The sequence below is a fragment of the Saimiri boliviensis genome, chromosome 12 (genome assembly GCF_048565385.1).
Source record: "Saimiri boliviensis isolate mSaiBol1 chromosome 12, mSaiBol1.pri, whole genome shotgun sequence".
In the NCBI taxonomy this organism is placed as follows: Eukaryota; Metazoa; Chordata; class Mammalia; order Primates; family Cebidae; genus Saimiri; species Saimiri boliviensis.
The window spans coordinates 12283866-12300904 of NC_133460.1; the positions used below are offsets into that span (position 1 = coordinate 12283866).

At 42.3% G+C, this 17039-nt stretch overlaps 1 protein-coding gene across 4 annotated transcripts in view; it reads left to right on the forward strand.

Moving 5' to 3' along the window:
• XPO6 (exportin 6) overlaps nucleotides 1-17039 on the forward strand; it is a 127582-nt gene that overhangs the window by 29256 nt on the left and 81287 nt on the right. The window lies entirely within an intron of this gene.

A 17039-nucleotide genomic window follows, 5' to 3' on the forward strand; every position in this document is an offset into this window, starting at 1 on the left:
GTTTATTCTTCCCACCAGCTGTAGATAAATATACTCATCAACATTGGGTAATGTTAGGAAAATTGTCATTAATTAAGTAGATTAAATCATGGCTTCTTATTATTGTACCTCAGTGTCTTTTTCTGTGTGTTTATGTAGGAAACTTAACAAGTTAAATTTTATTTTTTGTCTGTTTATAGGAGGCAGATCAGATCCCTTAAGCTTATTTTATTTAGATATCCCCTACGTTTACATTAATGTATTAGAAATGGTGTCTTAACATATTTTTATTTTTTCCAGTCTTAATTTGGTTACTTTTCAAAAAGTTGTAGTAAAATACATACACTTTTTTTTTTTTTTGAGATAGTCTCTCTCTCTCTGTCACCCAGGCTGGAGTAGAGTGGCATGATCTTGGTTCATTGCAACCTCCACTTCCTGGGTTCAAGCGATTCTCCTGCCTCAGTCTCCCAAGAAGCTGGGATTGCAGGCATGAGCCATCAAGTCTGGCTAATTTTTGTTTTTATTAGGGACAGGGTTTCAGCATGTTGGCCAGGCTGGTCTTGAACTCCTGCCTGAAGTGATCTGCCTGCATTGGCCTTTAAATACTACATGTGTTAGTCTGTTTTGTATTGCTATAGTGAAATATTTGAGGCTGGGTAATTTGTAAAGGGAAAAGGTGTATTTGGCTCATGATTTTGGTGGCTGAAAGGTTCAGGGTTGGACATCTGGATTCAGGCTACTTCCACTCCTGTTGGATGGTGAAAGGGAATCAGTGTGCAGAGATCACAGGGTGAGAGAGGAAGAGTGAGAGGCAGAGAGGAGGCACTCGGCCCTTTTAAATAGCCAGCTCTCTTGGGAACTAGGAGAGTGAAAATTTACTTACCCTCACCCCCCACCCACCTAACTCCCTGCCAGGGAGGGCATTAATCTGTTCATCAGGGATCTACCCCCATGACCCAGACACCTCTCATTAGGCCCTGCTTTCAACATTGGGGATCAAATTTCGACATAAGGTTAGGTGGAGACAAACCACAGTGACATTAAGTACCTTCACCATGTTTTGCAAGAGGCCCCACTCTAGTTTCACACTTTTCATCACTCCCGAGGAAACCTGTCCCCATGAAGCAGTCAGTCCCTATTTCCCCCTTGCCCCAGTCCCTGGTGACCACAAATCTGTTTTCTATCTCATGAATTTGCTTGTTTTGGATATTTTATATAAATTAATCATACACTATCTGGTCCTTCCTTATCTTCTAATGCAGGCGTCCCCAAACTATCCGGCCCCACCGCCGCACTTCAGGAAGGGGCACCTCTTTCATTGGTGGTCAGTGAGAGGAGCACAGTATGTGGCGGCCCTCCAACGGTCTGAGGGACAGTGAACTGGCCCCCTGTGTAAAAAGTCTGGGGACGCCTGTTCTAATGCATAAAAACGGTGATGTAGATTAAGTAAAAATTGAATTGAATCTATATTTTGAGAATTGGTAATCCATCTAGGGGAACAGTCTTGAATTCAGTATATTTAATTGGCCAGGATGTCCCATGCACCAGCTGCTAGGGAGAAATAGTTCATAACAATAATTACTGTCAGTGGACAGAGTGCTATAGACCTTAGGGTAGGATGGAACCTACAATAGGGACAAAGATAGGAAAAGTATGGAAAGTATGGGGCTTGGAGTGTGAAAGCCAGTGAATGGCAGGCAGCACATTCCACGGTGGAATAAACAGGAAACTTCCTAGGGATTTACCTTTGGAGTGCAAGTTGGAGAACTTGCAAGTAAGTGCACATTCTTCTGTGTTACCAAAAAATAACCAGCCTCAACAGTGAATGAATAAGTTTGTGACAGTGTCTAGTACATAAGACCTTAGGAAATGTGTGGAGTTTTGCTTAACAGCAAGAGTGGTATTTGGGATGATAGGGATAAACAGAGATCCCCAGGCATCTCTTTCTCAATGTTGGCCATTTTCTTTTTTTCTGAAACGGAGTCTTGTTCTGTCTCCCAGGCTGGAGTGCAATGGCGCAATCTCAGCTCACTGCAACCTCCACCTCCTGGGTTCAAGCCATTCTCCTGCCTCAGTCTCCCAGGTATCTGGGACTATAGGCTCATGCCACCACACCTGGCTAATTTTTATATTTTTAGTAGAGATGAGGCTTCACCATGTTGGCCAGGCTGGTCTCTAACGCCTGGCCTCGAGAGATTTACCCGCCTCGGCCTCCCAAAGTGCTGGGATTACAGGTGTGAGCCACTGTGCCTGGCTGTGTTTGACTGGGATCTTGGAGTGTACAGAAATGTGTTTTAGGTGAGTGATTTTCATGGTTCCACATACATATATGTAGAGAGCTTATTCACGGTTTTTCTTAGTTTAGAAGGTATTCCACAGTGTGGATGTACCTTATTTAACCAGTCCTGCCTTGATAGAAATTTAAATTATCCGCAGTCTTTTGTTTTACAATCGGCATTGACACGAAGATCCTTAACACCTAAACTTTGGAGGAAAAATCACCAACAGCGTATTGCTGAGTGAAGTTGTCTTTGTGTTTGAGATTTGGTAAATACTTCTAACTTGTCTTCCATGGAGGTGGCACCAGCTGTTTTGCCATCACTGTATGAGAGTGAAAGATGTAATTTCAGTTAATTGTGGTGGGTGTCATGTTGAAGCCCAGAAGGAGTGAGGAGCTCTGAGGGGTGGGGATGGGGGGACTGCATTAGGCTTTGCTGAGGCGAGGACCTTTTCAAAGAGTCAAGAACATTCTATACAGGGGAAATGGTGTGTGTGTGAAGACATGGAACTGTGATGTGGAGGGAAAATTGTGAATTTGGGTTTGGCCGAGGCAGAGGATAGGTGGGTGGCTCTGGATGGTAAGGTGGGGACGGTAAGTCAGCTGGGTTAGGGTCAGGTGATGGAATCGTTTAATCACCCTTAGTGGTCAGGTAGCAAAGACCCTGGGCGGCAGTGGCAATGGGGCTCGAAGTTGAAAGATACTTGAGAAAGAATGTACAAACCAGTATTTTTAGCAGCCATTTATTACCCTCCAAAAACTTTCTAGACTTGATAGAACCAGAATCATAAAGCTGGGAAGGGCTTTAGTGTAGGGCTTTTCTTGTGCTCTGTAGGCCTACAGGGATTCTTGGAGGTGTCACAGGTACTAGGTTTGAGAGTACAGACAGGCATTCGAGACCCCCTCCTCCACCGTTAATAATTAAGCAGTTTCTCATTTAGTCCGCTTTATATGGTGAGGTTCTATGCAATATTTCTTTCTTTAAAAAAAAAAAAAGTTTTTGCTCCTAGAATCATGAGTCTAGTCCCAGACTCTTAAACTGTCCTGAACACAGATGGAGGCCTACGGGACACGTTGTCATTCTTACATTCTTCCTTTGCAGCAGTGAGAGGTGATTTGTATAAAAATGAAAGTGAAAAGGCATTTGGCATTCTTGAGATGTCTTTGAGCATTTAGGTGATTTTTTTATGTAGGATTTTTATTTTGTTCCTTCTTTTTTTAAGCTCATTGACTCACCAGTGAAATATTTAGTGAACTAGTTTTTGCTCATTTATGGATAAGGGTGCTAAGGGATTTACATCCATTGATGTCATTCTAACAACTACTTGGTGAGGGGGAGTACTGTTGAAGATTCATTTTGCAAGTGAAGAAACTTGAGAGGTTAGGTAATTTGCTCAGGGCCATGCAGATAAGTAATTAGGAAGTCATCATCAGATATGATCTCCCCTGACTCCACATCCTACACGCATTCCTAGGACCCGGGAATGCAACTACCTGTTGTGGGTGAAAGGGCCCAGGAAGAAGAAGGGTGTGAAGTTTCTGGTCATTCTTGGTTTTGTGCTAGTGCCTATAGAAGGTGCAGAGCTGGGAGACCTACTGAGTCACTTGTAGCAAAACAGGGTGAGAACCGTGGGAAGGGTGATGCGTGCTTGCTGTGTGGGGATGGAAGGCTCAGGGAAAACCACATATAGAGTCATCATCTTCACTATCCAGGGATGTGAGCAAGGCCAGGGTCCCTGGTCAAGTACGTGTTTCATTTCTCCTGTGCACCCTCTCCCTCCAGAAAGGCGCCATCTGCTTTCCTCCTGCTCATAGCCACCACTACCACTGTTTTGCCTTTCTAATCCAATGACTTGCCAGTGGGGAGAAGGGAGGGAACTGTCTGTAGTTGCAATATTGCAATATGGTTTTTTATATTGTACAAGTTACAGTTTTTGAGTGGAACCCAGGGCACATGAGAGTCCCTGGTTAGAGAGTTGCTTTGTAGCATCTTTTCCCTTTGTGGCTAGTCACGATTTGTGGGGATGGGAGGAGCATTGAGAACCTATTGGCCAGGAAGAGTCACTTCCTTCTGACACAGATCTCTGCTTTGCAGCGCCTTCACACTTCCTGCACAACGAAGTGCCCTCAGCTGCCACCCCGGGCATTGTTATCTATATTTACAGGGGTACTTAAGGACCCTTTGGCAATTGGCAATGATATTTTGAGAGCCTTTGAGGAATGTGACTGAACATGAATTTTAAAAAGTATAGAGGTGGCAGTAGGTGTATACAGAGGGACAAGCTGGTGGCAACATAGAGGGACTTTGCCTTTATAAAAGCAGACCCATACATGGAGTTTGCATAAGAAGAACTTACAGCTGGGCTCGGTGGCTCATGCCTGTAATCCCAGCACTTTGGGAGGCGGAGGCGGGTGGATCACGAGGTCAAGAGATCGAGACCATCCTGGTCAACATGGTGAAACCCCGTCTCTATTAAAAATACAAAAAATCAGCTGGGCATGCTAGTGCGTGCCTGTAATCCCAGCTACTCAGGAGGCTGAGGCAGGAGAACTGCCTGAACCCAGGAGGCGGAGGTTGCGGTGAGCCGAGATCGCGCCATTGCACTCCAGCCTGGGTAACAAGAGCGAAACTCCGTCTCAAAAAAAAAAAAAAAAAAAAAAAAAGAAGAACTTACAGTGAGGGAGAGATGACTGTATCAGCCAATGTGTGCACAGTGCTTTATAATCAACACACAGTGTGCACGCCTGATCGTATTCAATACCCAGAATGCTCCAGGAACTTGCAGGGTTTGCCCACAGTTCCACAGACTAGACTCAGTAGAGCCAGGACTGGCTCTAACCTGGTACTTTCTCTGCCTGTCGTGCTTGGCTGTGTCCCTCTCGGTGGCAGCACTGTTTCCCATTAGAGAAAACAGATAAATGATGATTTTCTCATTGCTTATGTGGAGGGTAACCTTCCTCTGTCCTCTCATTCTTGCTTAGCCTACATTCAGAGGGTTGTTGGCTGCACACCAGGTGGGAGCAGTATTGGGGAACATTCTTCTGGGCCTGTTTCCATCCTCTCATTTCTTCCTTTCCATAGAAGGTATTTATCTGATTGGTGCATGGGGGAGAGCGTCACTCCACTGGTCCACATCTACCAGGTGTGAGGTCACTGCATCAGAACACTGCCTGGCTTTGTGCTTGAACTCTCTCCTGTGCTTACACTTAAGAGAAGCCTGTCCTCAGCTGTGTCCCACCTTCCTTTTGTGGCTAGCACTATTCTTTGTTCCTAGGCCTGGAGGTGGGTGGCAAGGCCAAATAGAAATGGGAAAGGAGAGGCATTGCAGCTTTGCCAGTGGCAAATAGGATGGTAGACTTCAGTTTGCTCTTGGTTTCTTAAGACTTTATAGCTACTGGGTGGACCCTGGAGGGGGTGATTATGCTACCCCAGTTACCAATAGTAATGCAGTTTAGAGATTTTTACTTAAATCAAATAATGTTATATTACTTTTAAAATTTATTTTATTTTATTATTGTTATTTAAAGACGGGGGTTTCACCATGTTGGTCAGGATGGTCTTGAACTCACGACCATAGGTGATCTGCCCGCCTTGGCCTCCAAAGTGCTTGGATTACAGGCATGAGCCACCACACCTGGCCGGGATGTTAACTTGTTTAAAACGCCAAGTCTATTTGGGAATAATTCAGGATGAAGGTGGTGTAAGTTTTACAAAAGAGACCGGCTCTTAAATAGCACCAGTGATAATAGTAGCTGAAATGAAATTACTCACCTGAGCCGTAGGGTTAATCATCATGTTAGAATTGCAGCATGCTTTTATAGTGGTCTCTCAGTTTCATATTCATCCATTACCTGATGTCATCCAGTGCCAGGTAAGGCCAGCTCATTCATCATCCTTAAAACCCATGGTGCAGAACTCCTCTGTGCTTCCTCAAGGGGTGGAGGAGCTGTCACTGGGCAGGAGCTCTGGTGGCCTGCCTGTGTCTTAACTTGACCCACAGCTAGCTGACTTTGGGGGGATGCTTTCTCTGAGCTTCATTTTCCTCGTTGTAGAACAAGATTGCACTTGCTGTGCTCTGCGTTTTGTTTACTTCTGTCTTAAGATTCTGTGATCCTGTTTTAGGATTTCTTGGTAGCACGCCTTGTGTTAATGTGCTCAGTATCTTTCGAGTTTAATACTAGGCATGCTATAAACATCCATCCTCCTGGGTTATGTACCTGGGAAGGGGAAGCAGATGGGATTGTGAAGTGAGAGCCTATTCTTGGCTGTATTACTCATTTATTTTAGACAGTTTCTTGCAGAATAACTATTTTTATCATTTACTTTTTTGGCTGTTTAATTAAAGCCTTCTGGCTGGAATATAAATAAGTATATAAAATATATGTATTTTAGCTCCTAGAGGATATGGTTGTTGCCCAACCAGTAGATGCAAACATTTTAATGTCTAGGCTGTGTAACATTCTTTTTCAAAAACTATAGTGAAAATAAACCTGGCATCTGAAAGAATAATGCCCTTCCTATTGTATCCTTTTCTCAGTTTCTCTTTCCTATATGCCCAGCTAGCTGGGAGCAGCCAGGGGCAGGGTGGAGGGTACTGGCCAGTGGATGGTATTTTAAAAACTATTTATTTCAAAATGATTTCAAATGCACAGAAAGATTTTAAGGAATAAGTGATACAAAGATCTCTCATACCCTTTACCCAAAGTCACCTACTGTTAATATTTTGTCCCACTAACTATGATTTGCACATTCCCTCTCTATGTATAGACATACATACATATATGCATGTACATGCATGTACATTCACACACGTATTTTTTTCTGAAAAGTTTTAGAGTAAGTTGCGTTTGTCATGGTCCATGGCTCTATATCGTATATTTCTTAATAGGAGTAGTCTCCTACACGACTGCAGTACGGTGACCATCTTCAGTTAATAAAACATTGATTCAGTACTTTGATCTAAGCTACCACCTGTATTCCAGTTCTGTCAATTGCCTCAATCATGCATTTTACAGCATTTTTTTTCCCCTCCATTCCAGGATCAGTCCATGATCATATGCAGCATTTACTTGCCATGACTCTTTAATATTTAGATTTGTTGTTTAAAGTTATTGAAACTCGGCTAGGTATGCTGGCCCAGGCCTATAATCCCAGCACTTTGGGAGGCCGAGGTGGGTGGATTGCTTGAGGTCAGGAGTTCAAAACCAGCCTGGCCAATATGCTGAATGAAACCCCATCTCCACTAAAAATACAAAAAAAATTAGCTAGGCATGGTGGCAGGTGTGGTGGCAGGTACCTGTAATCCCAGCTACTTGGGAGGCTGAGGCATGAGAATCGATTGAACCCAGGAGGTGGAGATTGTAGGGAGGCAGAGGTTACACTGAGCTGAGATTGTGCCACTGCACTCCAGCCTGGGCGATAGAGCTAAACGCAGTCTCAAAAAAAATAAAATAAAATTTTGAAACCGGTGCACCTCTTCATTGGTAGCTGATTGGTGAGTCTTGTTTTTATGCGTCCTCCAATAGTATGTGGATGAGTTTTCCCGGCATGAAACGTACCATCCTCTGTATACAAAGATGTTTCCTCTAATTGGTCTCCATGGGGACAAAATATGCTGCTTCCACATTATCATTACCACAGTGAGACCAGTTGAACTTCCTGGCCCAGACGCCTGGCAGTCATCTTGCTTCTAACTCTTGGTCCTCAGCAGTAATCAGAGGAAGAGACAGACGATCTGACTGGGCACTTTGTGCAAACCCAAGAAATAATGGTGGAATGTTCTGCCATCAGTCAATTTTATGGTAGTTTTAAATTAAAGCAGAAAAGTGCTTTTTAATGACTAGAATTATGTTTAGATGCAGCCAGAGTGTATGTTTTAATCAAATATTAAATATGTGAAGATACTGTGCAAAGCTGTGTCTAGATCTAAGCTGCAGACAAGACAACAAGAAGCCTTTCTCATGCAAGGGGATAACTTTGTTCCAAGTGTATGTTAATAGAGGGGTGGGTACACCTGCTGGCCTTAGCAGTCCTGACATGCTGTGGTTGTCTGTTTCTTTGCTTCAGTAGAAGACGTTTTTTTCCCCCTGCAACTCTTGTACACAGTGTTTAGAATTTTACATCAACGTATATTTGTAGTCTGGTTTTCAATCTGCTTGGGCTACCCTGTCCCATCACAATCAGGCTAAGGAAAGGAACTCACATGGGTGTGTCTGGGGCTGAGATTCAGACTGGCTGCTCACTGGCTGTGTGTCTTTGAGTGAGTCATCAGGTGTCTCTGGGCTTCCCGATTGCCCTGCTGACTGCTAGACTGTGGAGGGTCAGTGGGCTTCACCACTTTTTTGTTTCGTTTTTCCTTTTTTTTTCTTGTTGTTTTTCTTTTTGTTGTTTTTCTCACCACTTTTTTAAAATAGAGAAATAAAGTGAGATTTCCACTTCAATATGATGTGCTTTTTTTTTTTTTTTTTTTTTTTTTTTTTTAAATTAAGTGTTGGCTGGGTGTCTTGGCTCATGTCTGTAATCCTAGCACCTTGGGAGAACGAGACAGGTAGATCACTTGAGCCCTGGCGTTTAAGACCAGCCTCGGCAACATGGCGAAAACCCAGTTCTAGAAAAAAATAGAAAAATCAACTGGGTGTGGTGGTGCACACCTGTGGTACCAGCTGCTTGGGAGGCTGAGGTAGATGGATAGCTTGAGGCTGGGAGATGCAGGTTACATCACTCTACTCCAGCCTGGGTGACAGAGCCTGAAAACAAAAGGAAAAGGAAAATAACTATGGGCTGAGATGTAAAAGAGCAGTAGTGATGGGAGGGAGAGGCGGAGGAAGCCTTGTTCTGAATGTTGTTCTCCTGACTGGGGCTTCCTTGATGTACTTTTCTATCTTTCTAGTTTTTTAGCCGAAGGACTTCAGGAGGGGGATAGGTAGATGTCACTCGCCTTGGTTCCCACGTATGTTATTTTAAGCTTAGTATTTCATCTTATGTGCAGGCCTACAGGTCAAAGTTTTTTTTTCGAAGCGGTGAAGGTTTAGGGAAGTGAGAGTGTTCCTCTGAGAGTTTAGACATCTATAGTAATCCTGTTAGCTTTCAGAGAAAGCTTACATGAGATTGAATATCTTTGCTAATGGCATGTGTTATAACACACCAGATATGTTTTGCATGCTTTTTAACTTTGGTTGGCAGCAGGGATAGAATCACTTTCCTTGGAAACCTTTATATACAAGCAAATAAGGTAATGACACTGTTCTAGATATGCCACTGGAATATTTGAATGGGACTTTGGGATACTAGTCCTCATTTTGTTGAGGTTTGGCATCAAGGAGGTCATGAATCTGAATATAGGAGGCCCACGTGATTCACTTCCTAGTAGATTATACAAATGTGGCTCTGGAAAAGGGTTACAAAAAGCTTGATAGAAATGTCTTTAAAAAATAGTTATTTTTGGCTGGGCATGGTGGCCCATGCCTGTAATCCCAGCTCTTTGAGAGGTTTAGGTGGGAGGATTGCTTGAGCCTGGGGGTTTCAAGACTAGCTTGGGCAATGTAGCAGGACCCCATCTTTATTTAAAAAAAAAATATATATATATATATGTATATAAAACATAGTCATTATCCCCCAATACTAATTTTGTAAAAAGATTATGTTTAGAGGGGGTTGTTTTATAGTCCATTAGGTAACATGCTACAGATTTAATCAGGATTTGAGGAACCATCTTCTAGCTGCCACAGCTTAGAGAAAAGCACCCTATTATCCACCTTCAGTCTCAGTGTTAGCAGTCTCCTGTTTTTCAACATAGATTGAGTCTGCTTGTGAACAAAAGTCTGCTTATGATCAGAGCCCTTAAAGGAGAAAATTTGAAGAGTCACATGTATCTTCAATTTGGAGGAATTACCAGTATTCTTGAGAAACTGAAAGTGATACCAATAGTTTTCTTGTTCCTTTTACTCTCTTGAATTTGGTCTTTAAAATAGTTGAGTGCCAGCCCATGGTGGATGTTGTAGAAAATACAAACATGCTATATAGAGCATCTTTCCAAACAGTTGATGTTCTGGTTTGAGAGAGAAGCCTAATATCTGTGACATATGAACAGTGACTTTCAGCCCATACTTCATGCCTGACATTGTGTTTACTATGTATTTTACATTTTCTTTAATTATCAGAATGACCCAATACGTTAGGTACTTTTACTGTCCCCGCTTGTGCACAGGAGGAAACAGTGACACATGAAATAACTAGGCCAAGATTGAGTTGCACATTTGGATTCGAACTTGAGGAATCTGACCTTAGAGCCCCCATTTTTAAACTATTTTGCCATTTTCTGAAATAACGAGAGAAAAGTACATGGGCAAAACTTTAATACTGATTACAAGACAAAGACAAAAATGAAAATGATGGGATCTATGCTGTAATCTGTGTAAGAAAATTTACGAAGGTTAAACTGTAAACTGCAGACTCAGGAGCAAATGCAGGTTGGGGCTAGGTACTCACTTATGAGACCATGAGTGTTCAGATTGGAGTGACAGCTTCCTGTGGCGAGTAATGATGAATCAGGCATGCTTTCCTTCTTAGCTTCTTAGTGAACTTCTTTGCTCTTCAAAACCCAAATCACCCCTGTGAAGCTTTCTTTCCTTCAAACAGAGTTAGTTCTCTCTTTGGTCTTCTGAGGCTGTTTATGCGTAGGCCAGGATTACAGCTAGGCCACCTTCTGTTCTTTAAATTTAGGGGCCGCCTTACTCATCTTTGTATCTCAAGGGCTTAATTTAAGCAATATCAGTAACTTAGTGAGTATTGAATTCTCATTTGTTCAACAAATAGCTGAATTGCTTAGTCACTCCAGATTTAAAGCTAGGTTTAGAATAATTGGAGCGGAAAATTAGTTGGGTGTGATGGCATGTGCCTGTAGTGCCAGCTTCTCAGGAGGCTGAGGTAGGGAGGATCATTTGAGCCCAGGAGTTCGCTGCAGTGAGCTGTGATTGTTCCACTGCACTCCAGCCTGGGGTGATACAGAAACACTCTGTCTCTTAAAAAAAAAAAAAAAAAAAAAAAAATTTAGGCTGAATATGGAGGCTCCTGCCTGTAATCCCAGGATTTTGGGACGCCAAAGTGGGAGGATTAATTGAAGTTAGGCATTCAACACCAACTGGGGCAACAGAACAAGACCCAGTCTCTAGAAAAATGAAAATAAAAATCAGCCAGGTGTGGTGGCATGTGCCTGTAGTCTCAGTTACTGGAAGCTGAGGCAGGAGGATTACTTGACCAGTTTGAGGCCTCAGTGAACTGTGATCATGCCACTGCTGCACTCTAGCCTGGCGACAGAGCGAGACCATGTCTTTAGCGCGCACACGCACGGATAATTGGGGCAGAAAAATCTGGTGGTAAAGTACAGGTTGGATTGGAATTGGAAAACCTGGCATGAAGGTGACCAGGTAAAAGCAATTATAATAATGTAGGCAGATGATTAGGGCTCTGTAGAAATAGTGGCGAGGGAAAAGGCACAAATCTGCGAAAGAGTGAAAAGCAGCAATTCCCAGACCTGATGACGTTTGCTGTGGGTATGGAGAATATAGGGAAGAATCAAAGGCGATTTCAAATTATATGATCCTTCCCCTTCTTCCGGTTTTTTATTTTTTATTTTTTAGGTGATTATGGGTCTCGGTTGACTTAGTAGGCCCTTAATAAGTGAGTCAATGGCATAGATCTCTGAACTGCTGACCTGTGAGAAGCACAGTAAATGGAGCAGATAGAGTCAAGGCAGGCACAGTTGCAAGCTTATCACCTTTGTAGATTTCAACAGTTTCTGGAACAGAAAACTTGGGTTTGTTTTAGATCTATGCAGAGCTCTCCAAGAGTACATTCTGAGCCAAGTTTAATTCGTCATCCTGCCCAAGCATTTGAATTTTAAGTCTGTGTGCCATTTGCTATTGAGGTGAGCCAAGTAACTCTTGGGGAAGCATAGTCTTATGGGGTGGTAATACCTGCCACCCTGGCAGCTCTGAAGACAAATAAGTGATGGTTCCTAGAAATCAGGAGCCTTATGCTCAGGCTGTTGTTACCTGCAGGCTTATATTGCCAGTCCCCAGAGCCATGGTTAATGCTGTAGAGCTAAAATGCAGTTTCTGAAAACATCAACCTGGATTTTAAAAATGAGGACTTTAAAACATTAAGTGTTTAAAATTGCAATATATGTATTTGCAGAGAAGCACATAAATAGTAAAGTTGATCATCTTTGTGTAACTAACAGTCAAAGAAATAGACTGTTGGCTGGGTGCAGTGGCTGATGCCTGTAATCCTGATGCTTTAGGAGGCCGAGGTGGGTGGATCACCTGAGGTTGGGAGTTCGAGATCAGCCTGACCAACGTGGAGAAACCCCATCTCTATTAAAAATACAAAATTAGCCAGGTGTGGTGGCACATGTCTGTAATACCAGCTACTGGGGAGGTTGAAGCAACAGAATCGCTTGAACTCAGGAGACAGAGGTTGCAGTGAGCCAAGATTGTGCCATTGCATTCTAGCCTGGGAAGAGCAAAACTCTGTCTCAAAAAAAGAAAAAAAAAAAAAAAAAGAAAAGAAAAAAGAAATAGACTATTACCAGAATCCCTCCTCCTCCAGGGTGTCTGATTATAACACCATAGATAAGTTTTACTTATTTAAAAATTTTTATTTTTATTTTTTTTTAAGAGACAAAGTTTTGCTCTGTTGCCTAGGCTAGAGTCCATTGGTGCAATTATACCTTATTGCAGCCTTGAACTCCTGGGCTCCAGTGATCCCCTTGCCTCAGTCTCCCGAGTAGCTGGGATTATAGGTATGTGCCTCTATGCCTGGCTTTTTTTTTTTAATTTTAAAGATTAAAGTGAATAATGAAAGGTTGTGTTTTGACTTCTTTCACTCTACATTGTGTTTGTGAGATTCATCTGCGTTGTTGCATGTAGCAATATTCATTCCTGTTGTCTTATAATATTCTCCTATATGAATAAGTCACTATTCATCCATTCCAGGGGTGATGGATATTTGGGTTCTTTTGACTTTTTGGTATTATGTATAGTAGTACTGTGAACATTTATGTATATTTTCATTTAGTATACAGGTAGAAATTTCTGTTGGGTGTATATCAAGGAGTAGAATTGCAGAGTTATCAGATATGCATATGTTTAGCTGTCAGACAGTTTTCCAGAGTGGTTGTACCAGTGTATACTCCCACCAGAAGTATATGCATGTTCCAGTTCAGCATCTTCATCAACACTTGTTACTGTCAATCTTTTAAATTTTAGCCATTCCGGCAGATATGTAGCGCTATTTTGTTTTAAATTTATATTTTCCTGATGAATAATGAGGCTGAACACTTAACTTATAGGCTTTTGAATACCCTCTAAGTAATTATTTGATCATCCAAAAAAAAAAGTTTTGTCTTTTTTTTTTTTTTTTTTTTTTTTTTTACTGATTTGTAAAAGTTATTTTATGCTCCAATGTGAGTTCCCTGTTAGTTTTCCATATTGCAGATAGCTCCCATTTTGTTGCTTTTTTTAAAACACTCTCCGTTGTGCCATCTGATGAACATTTCAGCTTATCGGTCTTTTCCTTTATGTTTAGTGGTTTATGTGTTCTGTTTAAGAAATTTTTGGCCGGGTGCGGTGGCTCAAGCCTGTAATCCCAGCACTTTGGGAGGCTGAGGCGGGTGGATCACAAGGTCAAGAGATCGAGACCATCCTGGTCAGCATGGTGAAACCCCGTCTCTACTAAAAATACAAAACATTAGCTGGGCATGGTGGTGCATGCCTGTAATCCCAGCTACTCAGGAGGCTGAGGCAGGAGAATTGCCTGAACCCAGGAGGCGGAGGTTGCGGTGAGCCGAGATCGCGCCATTGCACTCCAGCCTGGGTAACAAGAGTGAAACTCCGTCTCAAAAAAAAAAAAGAAATCTTTCCCTACCCCTAGATCATGAAGATATTCTGTATCTACAATTCAACTGGAAATTTTGTGTGTGAATGTGTTTCAGTAGTTTTTTGTTTTTGTTTTTTTTTTTTGAGACGGAGTTTTGGTCTTGTTACTGAGGCTGGAGTGCAATGGCACGATCTCGGCTTACCGCAACCTCCGTCTCCTAGGTTCAAGCAATTCTCCTGCCTCAGCCTCCCGAGTAGCTGGGACTACAGGTGTGTGCCACCATGCCCAGCTAATTTTTGTATTTTTAGTAGAGACGGGGTTTCACCATGTTGACCAGGATGGTCTCGATCTCTTGACCTTGTGATCCACCCATCTCGGCCTCCCAAAGTGCTGGGATTATAGGCGTGAGCCACCGTGCCTGGCGCGTATTTCAGTAGTTTTAAACTAATCTTACCTTTTCATAGTTTTTCAAGATCTGAGGCTTAAATCCCAAGCACAAGGTGGGTGGCAGTCACATCTATTTGTGTGTTCATCGTAAATCAGTGCAGTATAGGTGATAAAGTTTTTGAGTAGCCTTTGGGATTGGAAGCCTTGCCTCCCTATGACACAACGGCACTTGGTTTTTGTTTTATGTTCTTTGTCCCTTTCACTACTTGAAAGTGTAATCTGCTTGGAATATTACCTCTTCCTCACTTGCAATTAATTCCTTAACTCACCCCAGTCTACATTGTGGCTTCACCACTTGCTTGGAACAGCTGGCCAAGGTTCCAGTGGCTTTCTTGCCAGAAGAGAGCCAGGAAATTCTCCAGTATCCCTGAACCATTTGCAGGCCTTGAATGCGCCTTCCATGTCTTTCCTACCTCTGTTCTGATTGTGTGACCTTGGCAAATTCTCAGCCTCCTATTTTTTTACCCCCTATACATTTACATGGCTTCATTTTGAAATCTAGTCTGAAAAGCTCCGCTAGATGTGATTGGGACAAAGCCCTTAAACCTGAGGGCATGAGTCTCTAGTTTCAAAGTAGGCCTGACCACTTTTGTTGTTTTGCTTTGGTCTGTTTTCATTTTGTATCTAAGACCGAACAAAAATGAGAGCAGCATGGTGAAACCCCGTCTCTACTAAAAATACTAAAGTTAGCTGGGTGTGATGGCGCACGTCTGTAATCCCAGCTACTTGGGAGGCTGAGGCAGGAGAATCACTTGAACCTGGGAGGTAGTGGTTGCAGTGAGCCGAGATTGCACTGCTGCGCTCTAGCCTGATGAGAGAGCGAGACTGTCTCAAAAGAGAGCAGCCACAACTACAGATTAGATAATTTCTTACAGTTTATGTAGCAGTTTACATGGATCGCCTCATTTGATCCCATATCACTCTGTGAGGCAGGTATTATTGTTATAGTTATAGAAATGATTAAAAATGCAAACAGCACTTAATTTGTTCTTGTTGAGAAACAGCTAGTGATGCTCTGGATTAGGTTTTGGAGCTTCCATTTTCATGTAGCCATCGTTTAATGCGGAATGCACTGGGTTTTTTTTTTTTTTTTTGGAAGACGTGTGAAGTACAATAGTGAGAACGGGGGCAGGGGGAAGAGTAGAACAAGGAGTCACATCTGTGACTGACTGCAAACAGCCCATTGAGATAACTCACTGCCTTTGGACCAGTCTATCTGGGACTCTAAGGAGTATTTTGTCCTTCCCCTTTCTGCAGGAACCATTACTTCTTGGGTTGCGGCAGAGAGTAAAGGGTAGGTGGGACTGGGAATGGAGACAAGGTTGGATCCTTTTTTTTTTTTTTTGGGAGACGGAGTCTAGCTGTCGCCCAGGCTTGAGTGCAGTGGCATGATCTCTGCACACTGCAACCTCTGCCTCTCAGGTTCAAGTGATTCTCCTGCCTCAGCCTCCTGAGTAGGTAGAATTACAGGCACCCGCCACTATGCCCAGCTAATTTTAGTATTTTTAGTAGAGATGGGGTTTCACTGTTTTGGCCAGGCTAGTTTTGAACTCCTGACCTCGTGATCTGCCTGCCTCGGCCTCCCAAAGTGCTGGGATTCCAAGTGTGAGCCACTGTGCCCAGCCCAGAATTGGATTCTTTTTGGCTATTTTCAGGAACTTGCCAGCAATCATTTATTTCTCAAATCCCTTCCTCAAGAACTAGTACTAAATACATTTTGGTGGTTGATTGCCTGAGTGTGATAAACTTCAGTTTATTCCAGGATCTACTTTAAAATGATTCAGCACAAGAAATTGTGGAGAGAGATTATTTGCAGATGTGTCCTTAGTTTCCAGGAACACATTTTGGCTCCAGAAGAACTATTAATTTATTTTAACCTGCACTGTTTTTCTTGATTCTTCTGCATCTTCCCACAGCCTTTTTTATTTTAAATAGCAAACCCTTTTTTCAAATGAAATGGCATGCCAGACTCGATTTATGAAACAGACTATGGCGTTCTTTTATTTATGTACGTTCGTTTTAGAAGTTTGTATTTATAGCATTTATTTATAAAGTCAGTGAGAACAGTGAGGCTGTTTTGATCAACACAAACACTTGAAACAGATTTTAGAAGATTGCAGTCTTATTTTAGCTTCACTTTTAAGAATAGGCTTGGATTAAGAGGCTTGGATTTTATTTCTGGGTTTGAAAAAAATAGATAGTTTTTAATAAAACAGCTTGGCTTGCAAGCCAAGGATATTTTTTAGTTAAATCGGTATGGAAGTTTGAAAAAGGAGTAGGGGGTTAATCTTTATTCTAATATAAAGTTCAAGGAAGAAAGTACCTTTAACTTAGAAGCGCTAAAACTGTTGTACAATAATTGATTGTTCAGTGTGTCACAGTCCAGGTGTCATTGCAGAGCCATCATTCTGTGACCTCAGTGTGGGAGGTACAGATGTGCCTTGCACTGTGAGAACA